General features: G+C 45.9%; 1 protein-coding gene across 1 annotated transcript in view; it reads right to left on the minus strand.

Annotated features, from left to right (window-relative positions):
* Positions 1 to 14391, minus strand: part of LOC146205351 (neural cell adhesion molecule 1-like) — a 289648-nt gene that overhangs the window by 180356 nt on the left and 94901 nt on the right. The window lies entirely within an intron of this gene.

Genomic DNA, 14391 nt, shown 5'->3' on the forward strand with positions numbered 1-14391 from the left:
AAGTTAAAGATCAAGAGGAGCCTCGCATGTAGCAAGGGTTTTGCGGCTTAGCTTAAGCGAGACTCGTAAGACTTTCATCTTCGTTTGAATAGCTTTACCTTGAAAGAAATTGTTACCCCATTCCAGCGGCGATTTCGCCGTGAATCATAAATACTTCTTTAATGCAGAATCATTACGTGGAAACAAATGAAGTTCTATTGGTTGATTTTATCATGACGTCCTGCATTTTATTTAAAGTAATGAAGAATGAAAACGCCGGACAGCAGCAGGTAAAGATGACCGGAAGTACTCAAGAAATATCTTTAATATTAACAAATAGTAACATATCGTCAGCACGGGACATTGTCCACTTTGTGTAATGTATGTAGACATAGTCACAATACAAGAAATCGCAGAAGCGTGATACGGAAATATTTCCAGCAGCAAAATTAGTGTGTCGTCTTGGGCCGCTCCTCGTGATAGCGGCCAACCCTGTCAAAGCGAGCTGGCTCTGACACGGCAGGGTTCGAACACGATACTCCTAAGACACAAGCGAGACTCTCCAAGGCTCAATTTTCATCGCGTCAAACAGCTGACGTGTTTTTTTCCTGGAACTCAATAATATTGGCTGGTGTCGTGACTGCAGTTCATTCCGGTCGCAAGGAAGATACTATTAAATACATAGCCCTGAATGCATAAGAGCCGTTCGCTTAAGGGTGCCTCATAATGCAGTCGATAGGCCATCGTTACAGCCAAGGCTACATGATTAAATGGCATTCGAAACAAGGAACGATGCCCATCTATATTTGGGTAATAGTCTGATGCCCGCGAGATGCCGAAAATAAGTTCTATTGTGGCCCCATAAAGGCGACCGCAGTAGACGCACAGGAGTGCTGCAAAATTGATCCACAGGAAGCACACAAATATTTCTTATTTTAGGAAGGATATTGCGCCATTATTGCTCCGCTGACTTCTGCTCAAATTACCATGAAGTTAATTTGCAGATATTGAGCGTATTTGTGAGCGTAAGTTTGTGATTGCGAAACACAAGATCTTAATCGCAGTCACTTGGCGCACATGGAAAGTCCATTTTTGCTTGAAAGCCATTTCAGTGCCAGTCATCTATTTAACCAAGCGTTTTTTTTTTTTTTTTTAATGCATTTATAAAACATTAACCAGTTCAGGGAATCGAGAACTGTTTCGGGACAGCGTCGCAATTTTACCCCAATTCCTATTAATAAATAAATTTACCCCGAGGATGACAACCAGTAAATGGGAAGCACGGTAAGCGTGCTTTGAGCTAGTTTAACCTTATCCAGCGTAAAAGGACCGATATCCGGGACAGTTGGCTTTTTTATGTAGTTTTAGAACAATGTTTTAGGACGACGACGACGGACCCAAAACTGAACAAACATCGCTTTTTTTGTCCAATTCTCAATTTTTCGTCACCCTGACAGTTTCAAATCTGCACATTACGGTAAACTATCAGGCCAAAATATATATAAAAAAAATTAACGAATAACGTTCCACGGCCGCTTTAAAAGTCTGCTGTAAGTCGGTGATGCGCCCTCGATTCTGTTTTTATCTGTCGTATTCTAGGCTGCGTGGCCCTATAGAAAAACACAAACGGTAGCTCTCTGTAGTAGCAGAGGGTAATGAGCCGAGTAATAAGGCCCCATTTTCGCAGAGAATTACGCTCCCACGTAAGAAAAAAAAAAAAAAAAAAAAAAAAGCTTTCCCGCTACTGTTGAGAAACCAGGTGCCGTTTTCCACAGAACTGCGTAATAAATGATTCTGCCATCTGAACTGATCGGGAGGTTGGAGCGAATGTGGCCTATACATAACGTGCCAGAGTTGAATTGCTCCATTATTACTGTAAGTGCGATGTACGCAAAAGAATAGATACTATTTTTTTCTTATTCTTATTTTGGGCTTTACATCTAATTCGTAACTTGCGTAAGGTCTGGCCGGTTAAACGACATTTTTGCGACTTTGCGCAAACGCACTGCTGAGCTTCGTAACGCCCCACCGCTGTGCCGCTTTCAATATGGTGTCGGGGTGAAGCCAAATAACGCCGAGATGTATAAATAATGCAATAATTGAAAAGAAGTGAAAGTAGTAGTGAAAACGTGGATGAAGTGACACGCACACAAAGCATAACGTGGGCACGAAGAACTCGATGCGCATGGAAATGTTTATTTAAAGCTAAAGTTTACTGGCTAATCAACTCAATGCTCATATATACAGGACTCGTATATTTTCAGAGCATTGTGTCGTATCCAAAAGCTTGCAACGTGTCAAGACGGACCTTAATGTGAAATGTTCCAGCCATTAACCATTTGAGTATCAAGCTTTTTGCACCTATGCTGGGAAAATTTCTGCTGTGGAGATTTTCTCCAGAAACAGCATTTTGTCGAAATGCTAGTGTGCCGCTTAGTTCGATCTATGAATCACTCGACCATAACAACCCTTCAAAGCTGTCCTTAAATAAGGAAATATTTGAGCGAACAACAGTTTTTTATGCCTTGCAAAACTTCTTAACTCTGGCCACGATTCCAACGCTCCGAATCTGCCACTTCTTCCGCGCCCTAATAATGAAAGATGTAGTCACTTGCATCGAAGGTACCAAATATATTCCCCAAGCGGCCATCATCCGAAACGTTTTTCTTAGAGATCCCACTTGGATGAATCGGAAGGAAGCATTTACAGCACAACTGTGTAGAGCGTTTCCACCACATTGTTTAGTAAGGTTTTTCTTTTGTCTGATTGCTTTTACAACGCTGCGATGCAGTACAAAAACGAGAGAGGTAGAAGGTAGCCTGGCGGAAAAAATTAATTACCTCACAGCTGGAAATTTTCCTGGGCGGGCACTGCATATACTTATATTGCAAGAAACTAATTTTGTTTCAGTTCCATGTGCTGTGGACTCGTTACCGTAAATTATTTAAAAGAGAAGTTATGGCCACGCAGTGTTGAATTTCATTTGCATTTGTGAAACAGCCGCTAAAATACCCGCAGGCTTAAAACAGTGAGCATTAAAATGTGCCATTGTGTGTTACTACGTTTGTGCATTCTCATACAACCGTTTGGAACTTCCCGGCATAAATAACACTATAATGCACATTTTAACGCTACTTCGATTACTTGTGCGCTGACATAGAGACGAAGACCGCGCACTTTAAAATTTTCGGGCAGCTGAATGCAGTGAATTACAAATAAAGAAAAGTTATCCCGTTGAACTAGTCGTGAACATACCACTGAAAACAAAACTCTCTGCTCCAAACCAAGATGCGTAGTGCCTAACTGTGGTGACCTAGCTAGCTCGGTTGAAGTCTGAACGCCGCAGGGGTCTCTTAGCAACTGAGTAAATGTGCGTAAACAAGCTAGGTATCCACGTCTCTGGACTCTTTTAGATATCTCAGGGCAGCGATATATCGAAGAAATACATGCGGCGAAAGAAGCGACTAGAGCGAATTAGAATATAGAAACAGATACCGGGGCAGGCAAAACATTTTTTTCCTTCCTTTGTTATTTTCATTTTATTCTATAATAATAAAACTACTTACTGCTACTTACTGCTACTTTTCTATGGTCCTTTGAACAGCCTCTTTTCCTGTACGAGTAGTGCGATCGACTCAGTATTTATTGTTTGCTTATTCTTGTCCGTGCATTTATTTTCGAGTAGTAGACGCGAAAGCAAAATTGATATCGCCAGTTTGACATTCAACGGTAGAGCTTAAAGCTTGCGTGTGTATGCCCAAGACAGGTATTATTGCTGACACAATCGTTTCTGAATTCAGGCTTCGGTTAGCTATTAGAGCTGGCCACCTTGTCTGCGCCGTACCTCAAGCTCGTGCGAAGCCTGGAGGAGCAGAATGCATTTTATCTGTAGATCAGGGGCTGCGCACCGAAGCCTAACCGAAGCCTAAGGCCCGAACTTGGTCCGATCAGAGGTCATTTAAAAAATAGCCGGCGGCGCAATGCAAACATAAGCTTTTTGTTTCGAAGGTAGGAAGTTAATGGAAATAGTAGCAGGGATTGCATAACAACACGAGGTGTACACAACTTTTCTAAAGACATGAGCCATTTCTGAAGGCAAGGACTGAATTTTCACTTTGCATCATACGCTTACTCTAAAGCTTCTAAGCGGAGAAAAATATTGTTATTTCAGCTTCGCAAACTGGCCGGAGTTGGCCGAAATATACAGAAGGTTCCTGGTGCAAATTTTACATAAATACAGCTAGCAAATAGCCAGCAATTTTTTTCCAGAAAGTTTTCACTAGGCCATCTTCTCGGTGGGCCGTTATAACTGTCCAGACAGTCATACTGAGCTAAGAAAAATAAATATGAAAAAAATACTTTGTGAATTCTGCCCATGGTCATCTCACGCAGTGCTAACCGTGGGTACGTGTTGTGATTATTTATCTAGGCAGCAGCAAGAAAACTTGGATCATTAGCTGTCACGACGAATACACGAGTTTAGAGAAATGATATGTGCCATAAAGCTAACAACCAGTTGTGAGAAATACTATTCACGCGTGGGAATTACCCAAAAGAGGGAGCGCGAAACTAATATGACCGCTCCAAAAGAAAAAATATCGACGGAGAAGTTAATTACGCTGCGCAGCTTTTGTTCTATCAGTTTCAATATCTCTTGAAAGTGTACGCAGAGGCTTTCTCCCGTTTCAGGACACCAGTCTCATTAAGCAATGTCGATACCGTGGCAAGCACATTTGCGCTTTTTTTTTTTTTTTAAAAAAAAAGAGTTCATGCGAGCTGTAAGGGTAAAATGTAGAAAATGAAATGCGCCGTAAAATGACACAAGAGGTAGGAACGAATAACAACACAACTTTTCAGCAACGAATCTAACATCTTTCCATAGATTCTCTAATACGTGGCCAAGAAGCTCGAGTAAAACATCGTGAAGGCATAAATTAACCTTGTCTGGAAAGCGGCAAAGGGGAGCACATAATTCTCGAAGCAGGGAGCGGAACCATTGAAAGCTGTCGTCAGATAATGCCCGAAGACGCCCGCATGAATATCTCAAGAAGTCTTTTTGAACGAGAAGAAAGCGTGTCGTCCAGAGGACAAAGATGATGAAAACAAAAAGACAGAAAAATATATAGGGTGGATAGCTGAAGAGAAGAGGGCAAACAAGCAAGGAAGAAAAGAATAAAGAAAGCAAAGAATCGCTACACGTGAATGGATAAAAAGAAAAATCGCCGGAAGAAAACAAGCCGAAGCAAAAAAATAAAAGAAAGGAAGTGCGGTTTTCTGTCTTCTTTAGGAAGTTTCGCAATCGAGAAGGACGCGATTTGTTATGCGCCTATATCATCTCTATGCAAAAACGCGGCACCGGTTGGGCAACGAGACCATATGTAAATACAAGTGGGCACTTACTCCTTTTCGCTCTCGTGTCATGACAACAGATGAGTAAAAAAGCAAAAAGTAAAGAAAAAAACGGCGCGGTCCACATATAAGGAGAGTGCAGAAGAAGCATCAAGTGCACAGACTGCGGCAAGAGGGGCCTGCTTAGAATGGTCGGCGCCGGCCTAAAGACAGAAGAAAGGAATCCGCGGAATCGAGGGCAGCCCAGAGAAGTCTGGACGAGAGGTGGGGGCCGAGAAGGGGGGGCCTCTGCGAAAGAATGAGCGGGGCCCGATCGGACTCGTGGCTCGAAGCCGACTCGGCGGAGGTGGCCGCCGCTCGACGACTGCCAGCGACGCGGCCACCGCCAGCTATGGGCCGCTTCGATCGCCTCGCTGTCACTATTGCGCGCGACGCGCAACGAAGACGCTCTCGAGGCGGTACGGGGTGACAAGAGCCGGCCCCTGATCCCTTCTTTCCCCTTAGCGAGACGGCCAAATTGGCGGCCATAAGTATTTACGAGTCCGCCGGGGCGGATTAATCAGCCCTTCGGTTCCCTGATTGCCGCCCCGGGAATATGGCGCCCTACAGTGACGGCCGAACAATCTGGTACTCATGAAAACAAATGCTGCTGTCATGCCCGACTACTGAAATCAAAGCGGACCGAGCACCGAGTGAGGATACGCCAAGGATACGCTGCTTCGCGCTTGCTCACACCCGTCTGCTACGACAGCAGACGAGCCATAAAGCGACGGCTGTCATGGTCGCCGTAGGCACGCGACGCCACTTCTAACCGCTGACGAAGACAGCGCGGTACATATATAGCTCATCGCTGACACTTGTAAGTTGCCGCTGAGGTTACGCGTGGCGAATTTCAGCGCAGAAACACCAGAAAAGAGGGTCTTATAGTAGGACGTGTGGAGTGTCGCACATCACACTCTATAAGGAGAGTAAGGAAGAGGGCATGCTCCAGCGGGAGCCTCGATGAGCTCACGGGGGAGACAGAACCCCTACAAAAACCAAAAAAGCAGAACATTAGAAATGAGACTATAGCGGCGCTCACAGAGTCACATGGTGATGCGGAAGCTCAGAAACTTAAGACAATAATTTTCACACTCAGACGCCTAGCGGAAATGTATGTCGGACAGCGTACTCGAGAGCGTGTTGACGGTCCATTTCTCGATGTCATATAGACTCGGCGTAGTTCTCTCACGCCCGAAGTGCGAACGACTTTCTGAATGATTGCGAATGTATTTTAGTGCTTATTCTCAGCAACCCCCCTCCCCTCCACCATCCTCAAAAGAAACATTGCCCCGGTGCCGTACGAGCTCTCTATAAAAGGGAGCTGGCAGCTGTGTCATCAACTACGCATTAACTTTAGCCTATAACTTCTACACTGAATGCTCTAAGCTGGTGGGGTAGCTGTAAACGACGGAGCGCATGCATACATTCGTCGCGCACTAATTGAAGTAGGACAGTGACTCGCATATGTAAGCAGTGAATTTTTTTAAATAGATAGAAAAACATTACTACAAAGAGGAATGCGGTGAGAGTATAGTACTTGCGATAAAATGCGGCAGGATAAATTAAAAATGGCAAAGGAAAAAAATTGGAAGGAATGCAATGCTGACAAAAATCTATATGGGAAATCGCAGAAAAGGCTTTCGATAAACCTTCGAAAAAAGGATCACTCGAGCTGTAGTTGCCCCTAAGCCGCCTGCGACGGGTGAGAATGGTAGTAAAAGAAATAACAAAAAACAACAACAAAAAAAAGATCTACGCATAAAATGCTAGGACACATAACCATCTATTAACTATGAGTTGTATGCAAAGAAGAATAGCGACATGCAAACATTCCTGATATAGCATACATTAAACGATATTTGGAAGATGTCTGGGATAAAACCTGATGAGAAACATGGAAACGTGCTATGGAAATGTAAAAAATGGCTTACTGTGAAGGCACGAATAAAGCATTTCCTGCCAAATGGAAGAGAGCATAAAGGTGCACTGACGACTGTCCAACTCAACGTTGGAACTAACGTGCTCGAGCGTGCGTCGTTCCGCCTCATCGTGATGTTGCGTAGTATGGTATCCAGCAAAAGGGGGTTCGGGGTGATTTTAGCCCAACCGAAATAATTATCGATCATACAGTACAACCTTAAGATTTTCCGCAGTATCTGTCATTAGGCGTTTACCTTTGCACTTCAATAGAAAACACGTTTGATGAGGCAACTGATTGCGTACGATTGGGTGTCTGGCTCAGCTCGTGTGAAGGAACTCTGAAAACCGAGCGGCTCGGAGTAGCTGAAAAGGACGCCAGAAAAGTTAAAATTGCATTTGGTGTTCCTGTGCGGTATTCAAGTCTTGCGCTGTGAACCTCCTTTTTCTTACAGAGAGAGAGAGAGAGAGAGAACTGGCATTGATTGTTCTTTCATCTTTTAATGCTGAATGCGAGGATAAACCGTTGTTTTTAGAATGAGCACGAACAAATGTGCGTTCGTGAACTATTCGCTCGCAAGGACGACAGGGCGTTGATATATCAGCGAAAACCAGGCTTTGAAAAACATGTTTTCGGGTTTGCGCAGCCTCGCTTGGAAAACGATGGTAACCACTCTCGCAGACGACGTTGCTTTAACTCAGTAAAGTAGGCCGGTTGGCAACAGTGACAGCCTAGTCGGAACCCGCCCTATGGAACCCCTTGTCACTACTTTTGCACCACTTTTTTTTTTTTTTTTTTACTAAGTTGTTGTTTTCAACGAACAGAATTTTCGAAATGCGGTAAGAAAGCACGATAGACCTCCTGCTAACAGCAAATGTCATGACAGGTAGCGTGTCACAGGTGTCACTTTAGCCTTCTCTGAGTGGTCTGCGGGCTTAGGCCTCGTGCGTATACTTTGGGCCCTTAATCGAACGCTGTGACGGGTACACGTTCAAACCTCCAAGTCACATACGAAACCTGTGCTTTTCTCTCCCTCGTCACCATTTTAGAGCGCGCGCACGAAGACAGCGGTCGTTACATATCACAACGGAGACGCTGGGAAACATTCGCGCGTTAATGCGTTTGGCTGTTGACAGAATTCACGCCCAGCAGAAGCGCCTGCGTGCAGCAGCTCGGTGTTCGTGCAGACCACTGCGAACACGATGCCGTGACAGGGGCGGCGCGTGGTATAGATCAGAGGAAGTTCGCGCATCGTGGGCAGCGCCGCTGTTAACATCCCGCTATCACGGAAGCACCAGCTCGGAATGACTTTTATCGACGCCTAGAAAAGCCTGCCTGGGCCATGAAAATCCCAAAAAGGTGGGTGGGATAGGACCGAACAAAAATGAAGCAAACGCAGTCGCAGAGTTCATTATGCTGCTGCACTTAAAGCCGCGCTCAAAAAAGTAGTGCATTTTTGCGGCAAACACTGCGCACGTCCGTGGTCCGCGTACACTCTCATCGACCGCCGCGGATGACTCGACGGCTCACGAGCTTCTGCGCACGAGTACGCCATCACGACACGGTTGTGGGCGGCCGTTGTGCGCCCGATCTCGGGCTGCCCAGAAGGCCCCTACCCAGGAAGTATCACGCCACACTCTAACACGAGGGGAAAAGAAGCGTATACTTGAACCAACTGAACCACGTGTGATGCTTTCCGGTGTATGTTGAGCGGGGTTTTCTAAAGAAGGGAAGAATAAAAACGACCCCTCATCGATGTTTAACAGCGATAGCTGTCTTAGGTAATCTCTAGGGTGTAACCGTGCCGTCGCTGCAGGTACAGCGCTCATTGTGCCTACCAGAAAGAAGGGAGGAGAAAATGTAGAAAGGTTAGCTTGGTAAAAAAGTTCCGCTTTGCTATTCTGTGCGCGACCATAGATGACAAACAACCGTCCGGTACGAGAAAAGCGCCGAGTTCAACATTCGGTGTAAGAAGCAGAGCGCGATAATTGCACAGACACTATACAGGGGCGCTTCAAGCTTATGTAAACGCAAGCACTGACTATTAGAGTTTACAAACTGCCCTCATCTGTCCAATTCTTCCTGAGATACGTCACATATGTTCATACAGAACAGAAGCAACTCACATTCCTTCTCTAATAGCAGAGCTCGTTGTCATTCGCGATGGACATTAGCAGAAAGCCTGTATGCTGCACCACCGACCATTTTCATCTTACATGCAGAATCTACCCAAGCAGTCCAAGCCTTACGGAGTATAGCTAATACCTTTGACATCCTCAGAGATATCTGCAATATTGTGCAAACATTTCCTTGCCCTGTGCGTGTGGTGTGGGCTCTCCACACTACGCACCGTCTCACAGAAACAGATGATGTCCTGTTCCCAGAGGGTGACATATCCTCTGCCTATGTTAAAGTTATACGCAGGAGATGCCGCAGTGCCTGCGAAATATTTTCTTCGCCGCTCCACGCGTGCTTTAATTCCACCGTGGGGATCAAACCTTCCCGGCGGTTTAACTCGCCGTGAGGAGGTGGCGCTGAGAAGAATCCGCGTGGGTGCTGCGTTAACGCCTGCTGTCCAAATTCCTGGACCACAGACTGCTCCACTGAATTGCCCTTTCTGCCCAGCTCCTGCTACGGAGGTCACACTAGACCACTTCCTAACAACTTGTTCTGGTCTTCGCGTGACCCGCAAGGTATACCTTAGAAGCCACGCTTACCACCCTACCAGACTGCCTGACACAAGAGTATGGACACATGGGCCACGCTACCGGGAGCTGTAGGCATTCATTGGGGCCCCAAAGGCCTGCACCAATATATTTAGACCCTTATGCCGAAGAGCATACTTGCGCAATAAAAAAAAAAAAAAAATACTATCCTGTGCGCTCGGGATGAGGAACCTTATGAGCAAGACGAAAACAAAGCTGTCTTGAAAACGGAGTGAGCAAAATAAGCAAGTGAGGTACAGCCTTTGTCAAAAGTGTACAGCCCAGGGGGTCTGCTCCTGAGCGGCGCTGATTTAGTAATAGAGGAAGTCATTCCCATTGTAGAGGTTAGGACAAAAATATTCTTAGCATCAAGAGTTTCAGAACAGTGGAAATGAATTACAGGCCGCACGAAACGGCTCAAAAACAGACCCCCCGGGCTCTAGAGCTTTGACAAACACTGTACATGTACATGCAGAAGGTTCAGCACAGACGCAAGGACAGGCGAAGTGCACAACCGAGCGCTAACAATTAACTGAGCATCTTAATTCGTCTTTGCAGCCAGGCAAATCAATAAATATCACAAATAAATTAATAAATAAACATCCCGCCCTGTCAGATAAGCTCGGAATCAACGTGGTCGATTATAAAGAGATAGAAAGCACTTGAAGTTGACGCGACGTCATTCGCAGACACAGCTCAAAAACAACCCATACGTGAAGTGTTCATAGGGTGAGAAGTACCTTGTGTCATAGCTAAACATAAAGCTCAAATCTTTCAGTTCAAGGTTTAGTTGATGGAGTTTAACGCCCCAAAGCGACTCGGGCCGTGAAATACACGGTAGTGAAAGGTTTAAAAAATTTCGAGCACCTGCAGTTCTTTTACGTGATCTGACAATGCACAGCACATGGGCGACTAGCTTTTCGCCTCCGCCGAAAAGAGGCCGCCGAGGCCGGAATTCAACCGCGTATCTTTGGGCACAGTTTTCGAGCGCCCGAACTATTGCGCCACCCCGGTCGGATCTTTTAGTTAAAGAATAATTTTTATGTTAAACATAAATTTCATTTAATAAGTATGGACGGATTTCGTACCAGGGCCGCAGTGGTTTATGCGACCTGCTTGCAAAACCTCTGTTTCTAAATTTCCTTGACTGAGCGCCATAACCTTTGTTTTGGGAAGAAGAGAGGCGCATTTATTACATTCCTTCCAGTGCACTGAAAGATTTGGTTCACACCAGTGCTTGAGGGAAAGACATGTTCTTTGAGCCTTTCATTTAGGCAGCGTACCATTTGATCTGTGTATACGCCAGGCCACAGTTCATCATCATCATCATCATCAGCCTGACTATACCCACTGCAGGGCGAAGGCCTCTCCCACTTAACCCGGTTCTGTACTAGCTGCATCCACTGCACAGTTAAGGGGTAAATAACAAAATGCGACTGTTGCACACGGTGCTCATTTCAAGACGACATGTTTCTTCGTGCACTCTGGTTTTCTGACACTTTCTGATTTTTACTGCTCATTTTTCAGCACAGTTTTGGGAGCGTATACAAGGCTCCTTGCACGCAACGTCCACCTGATACACACGGACGAAATTCTTTTTAGGTAGTGCGATGCCTTGTGCACACACAGGGTGAGACTTCAGGGTTTCTACCGCTGATTTCCCTCTCTCTACTGGCTCCCACTCGCAACTTCGTGAACGACGACTCAGCCACGGCTGTGAAAACGACCAACAGTACAGTTCCGACTGCGTCAAGTGCGGCATCTGTAGTGCAAAGCTTTCACAGACCTTGCGTGGGCAGCATTTTTTAGCACGGTTTGAAGACAAGGCGAGGCCACTCCTACCTTTACTTATGATAAATCACGATAGTCTTCGTCGATCGCAATGTGTGCAGGCAGCTAATATGAATGGTCAGATTAAATTGCAAATGGACATCGAAAATTTCTATAGCCCTATTTCGGAGAGAGTTGTTGCGTAAAACTGAGGTACTTCTGGCATCTTTTTAAAAACATTTTAAATAGATTAAATAGTACGTAACAGGTGGCCCACCTTATAACAAGCAAAAGACAAGAAAATCGTCAACGTAGGTATACTTAAAGGTCCACGGAAACGGCCCCCAAGAAGACACTGATAAACGCGTTCAATGTGTAGAACGAATTATTTTGAGCATTAAACCAAAGTATAACTCCTTAGAACAAAGCCAGTGATTTATTATTAATTTTTAAAAACAGCGTTTTTTGAACTTCGCGGTCACAGAGGATGTCGTTTGGCGGTGTCGCATGGAACTATTTCCCAGGACCGTGACGTCACGGGCATGTTGACTGGCAAGCAAGCCAGAAGCTGCCATTCGCTGCGGCCACTGCAGCCATGACGTCACGGACACACTTCCGGTAGCTGCGAAAGTCGTCTGCTCGTGCGCTGCTCGAACTCTGCGGGCTGTTACAGCTCGCCGCCCTTATCGGTTAGGTGGCCATTGCCCATTAAGTGCAACCGAAGCGACGCAGGGATCGGCAAAACGAAGCTTCATTTACAAATATCTTATTTATATAACATGGTTTCAGGAGTATCGGAGTGTCGTCCGACGAGGCGTCAACAGCACGGTCAAGCACCGCACGATGGCAGCACCTCCTTGACCGCCGTAAACGCCGCCGCTGTGGCCCCTCCTCCCGCATACCGTTCGCGACCGACACGGCGGATCGTTAGCACCGATGTCCGAAATAAAGCGTGCTAAAATTTGTTGGCGTCTGGAATATTGAGCCGAATATCAAGTACGAAGCCCTCGTGAGGATCGCTGACCAGCAGCAAATTGCTGGTAAGAACGATAGCCGTGATACAAGCTAGTTTCTGCTCAAGCCAGCTGCCGCTGGTGCATTTCGGCAGATCCGATCTGCTCGTACTAGCTCTGCAATTAATGCGTCGGCAGAGTTAATCCTATAATTATTTTACTATGGCAGGATAGGAATCACTATAAGGCAGTTTCATAAGTAGACGATTTACGACAGCGTTGATCATGTTCCAAAGCGTCGACCGCCGCGGCTTCGAAGCGAAACAATAGGCCTAGCGACGACTAGGGACGGTCACGCACGGCGCCGGCGTTCGCCGCGCTCGCACGTTCCACCCCCGCGGTAATTGTGTAACGTACCTCAGCCTGCTCGCGGCATCCCGTGCTGCAAGCGTTGAAAACTCGTGTACTTTCATAGCTAAGGCCGCGTATTTTTTGGCGTTCTGCTCAGCAACAAGCCGTTCAAACGATACTGTAGGCACGACAAGGCTTCAGTACGCAGTCGCTGCGCTGTCGGCCGTAATCGAAGACGTCGGGCGGCACCATATTCTATACATCGATCTTTAAACGTGATACAGTGGGCAAATGAATAACTTTGTGAAGCAGACCCGCTCGTACGTTTCGCGCACTCGGGCGCCGACGAGTAGCTTCCGTCAACAGACGCCGTCATAACCTCAGTTAACGACGCAAACCGAGGTCGTCAAGCTCGGTTTGCGGTAACCGCGGTTAGTGGTGCAACCATGGTTTGGTCCGCCGTGTAACATAGGATAACCACGGGTTCGCGGTTACACTAACCGTCGCTGCGCGAACTGGCGAACTCCTCAGGCGTGTGCAAGCGAGGACGGGTTGGCGCGAGTACGCCACCAGCGAGCGGGCGCGCGGCAACCGGAAGTTCGTCGAAGTGACGTATGTCTGGGCGGAGCTTTGAACTTGCTTGTATTCTTTGTTTTTTTATGGCTCCCTTCGGCGTACGAGTTGAGAGGGAAAATTGGAAGGGTCATTTTTAATCGCCGATATCTCTGGTGTTGCAGAAGCTAGATCGAAAATTTTTGCGGGAGAATGATGGGTGGTTCAATAACTATCAGTGTTATGGCGTTGTTTATCCTTCTTTGTGACCCCTTTCAGTGGACCTTTAAGCATTTTTTCTACCATGATGCTTATTATTTTCCAAAAACATCATATCAACAAGAATTTCTTTTCATGCTTGATTCGCAAAAAATGGCAGCTCTTTCGCATTATGTCATCTCATAGTCCTGTTTTGAAATTTAAAACGTCCAGTACCCCTTAAATTTTCAACCGAAGCAAACGTCAATTGAGATGTAGTTAGACCATTACTCCGCCTGTCTTTTCGTGTGGGGCTCCGTTTAGTGGGCTATTTAGTTTTCAGAGTTTCAAAAAAATCAACAACCTCGTTCAGAAATCTGTGACTAGCAGTTCTTCCTAGGTTAGATATGTTTAAAATACTCTCGCTCCTTTTTTATGTTTTGTCAGGAATTTAGGCACTGTCGGCGACCTAATCGCAAAGAAAGGCTGCGATGATGCAGTCGAATAGCTGGAGTAATTTCTTCTCGAATGTGAGATTGGAGAAAAGATTTTTTAATACCTAGATGAAAGACTT

Source organism: Amblyomma maculatum, chromosome 1, assembly GCF_055883805.1.
Source record: "Amblyomma maculatum isolate TAMU_Amacu chromosome 1, ASM5588380v1, whole genome shotgun sequence".
Lineage (NCBI taxonomy): Eukaryota > Metazoa > Arthropoda > Arachnida > Ixodida > Ixodidae > Amblyomma > Amblyomma maculatum.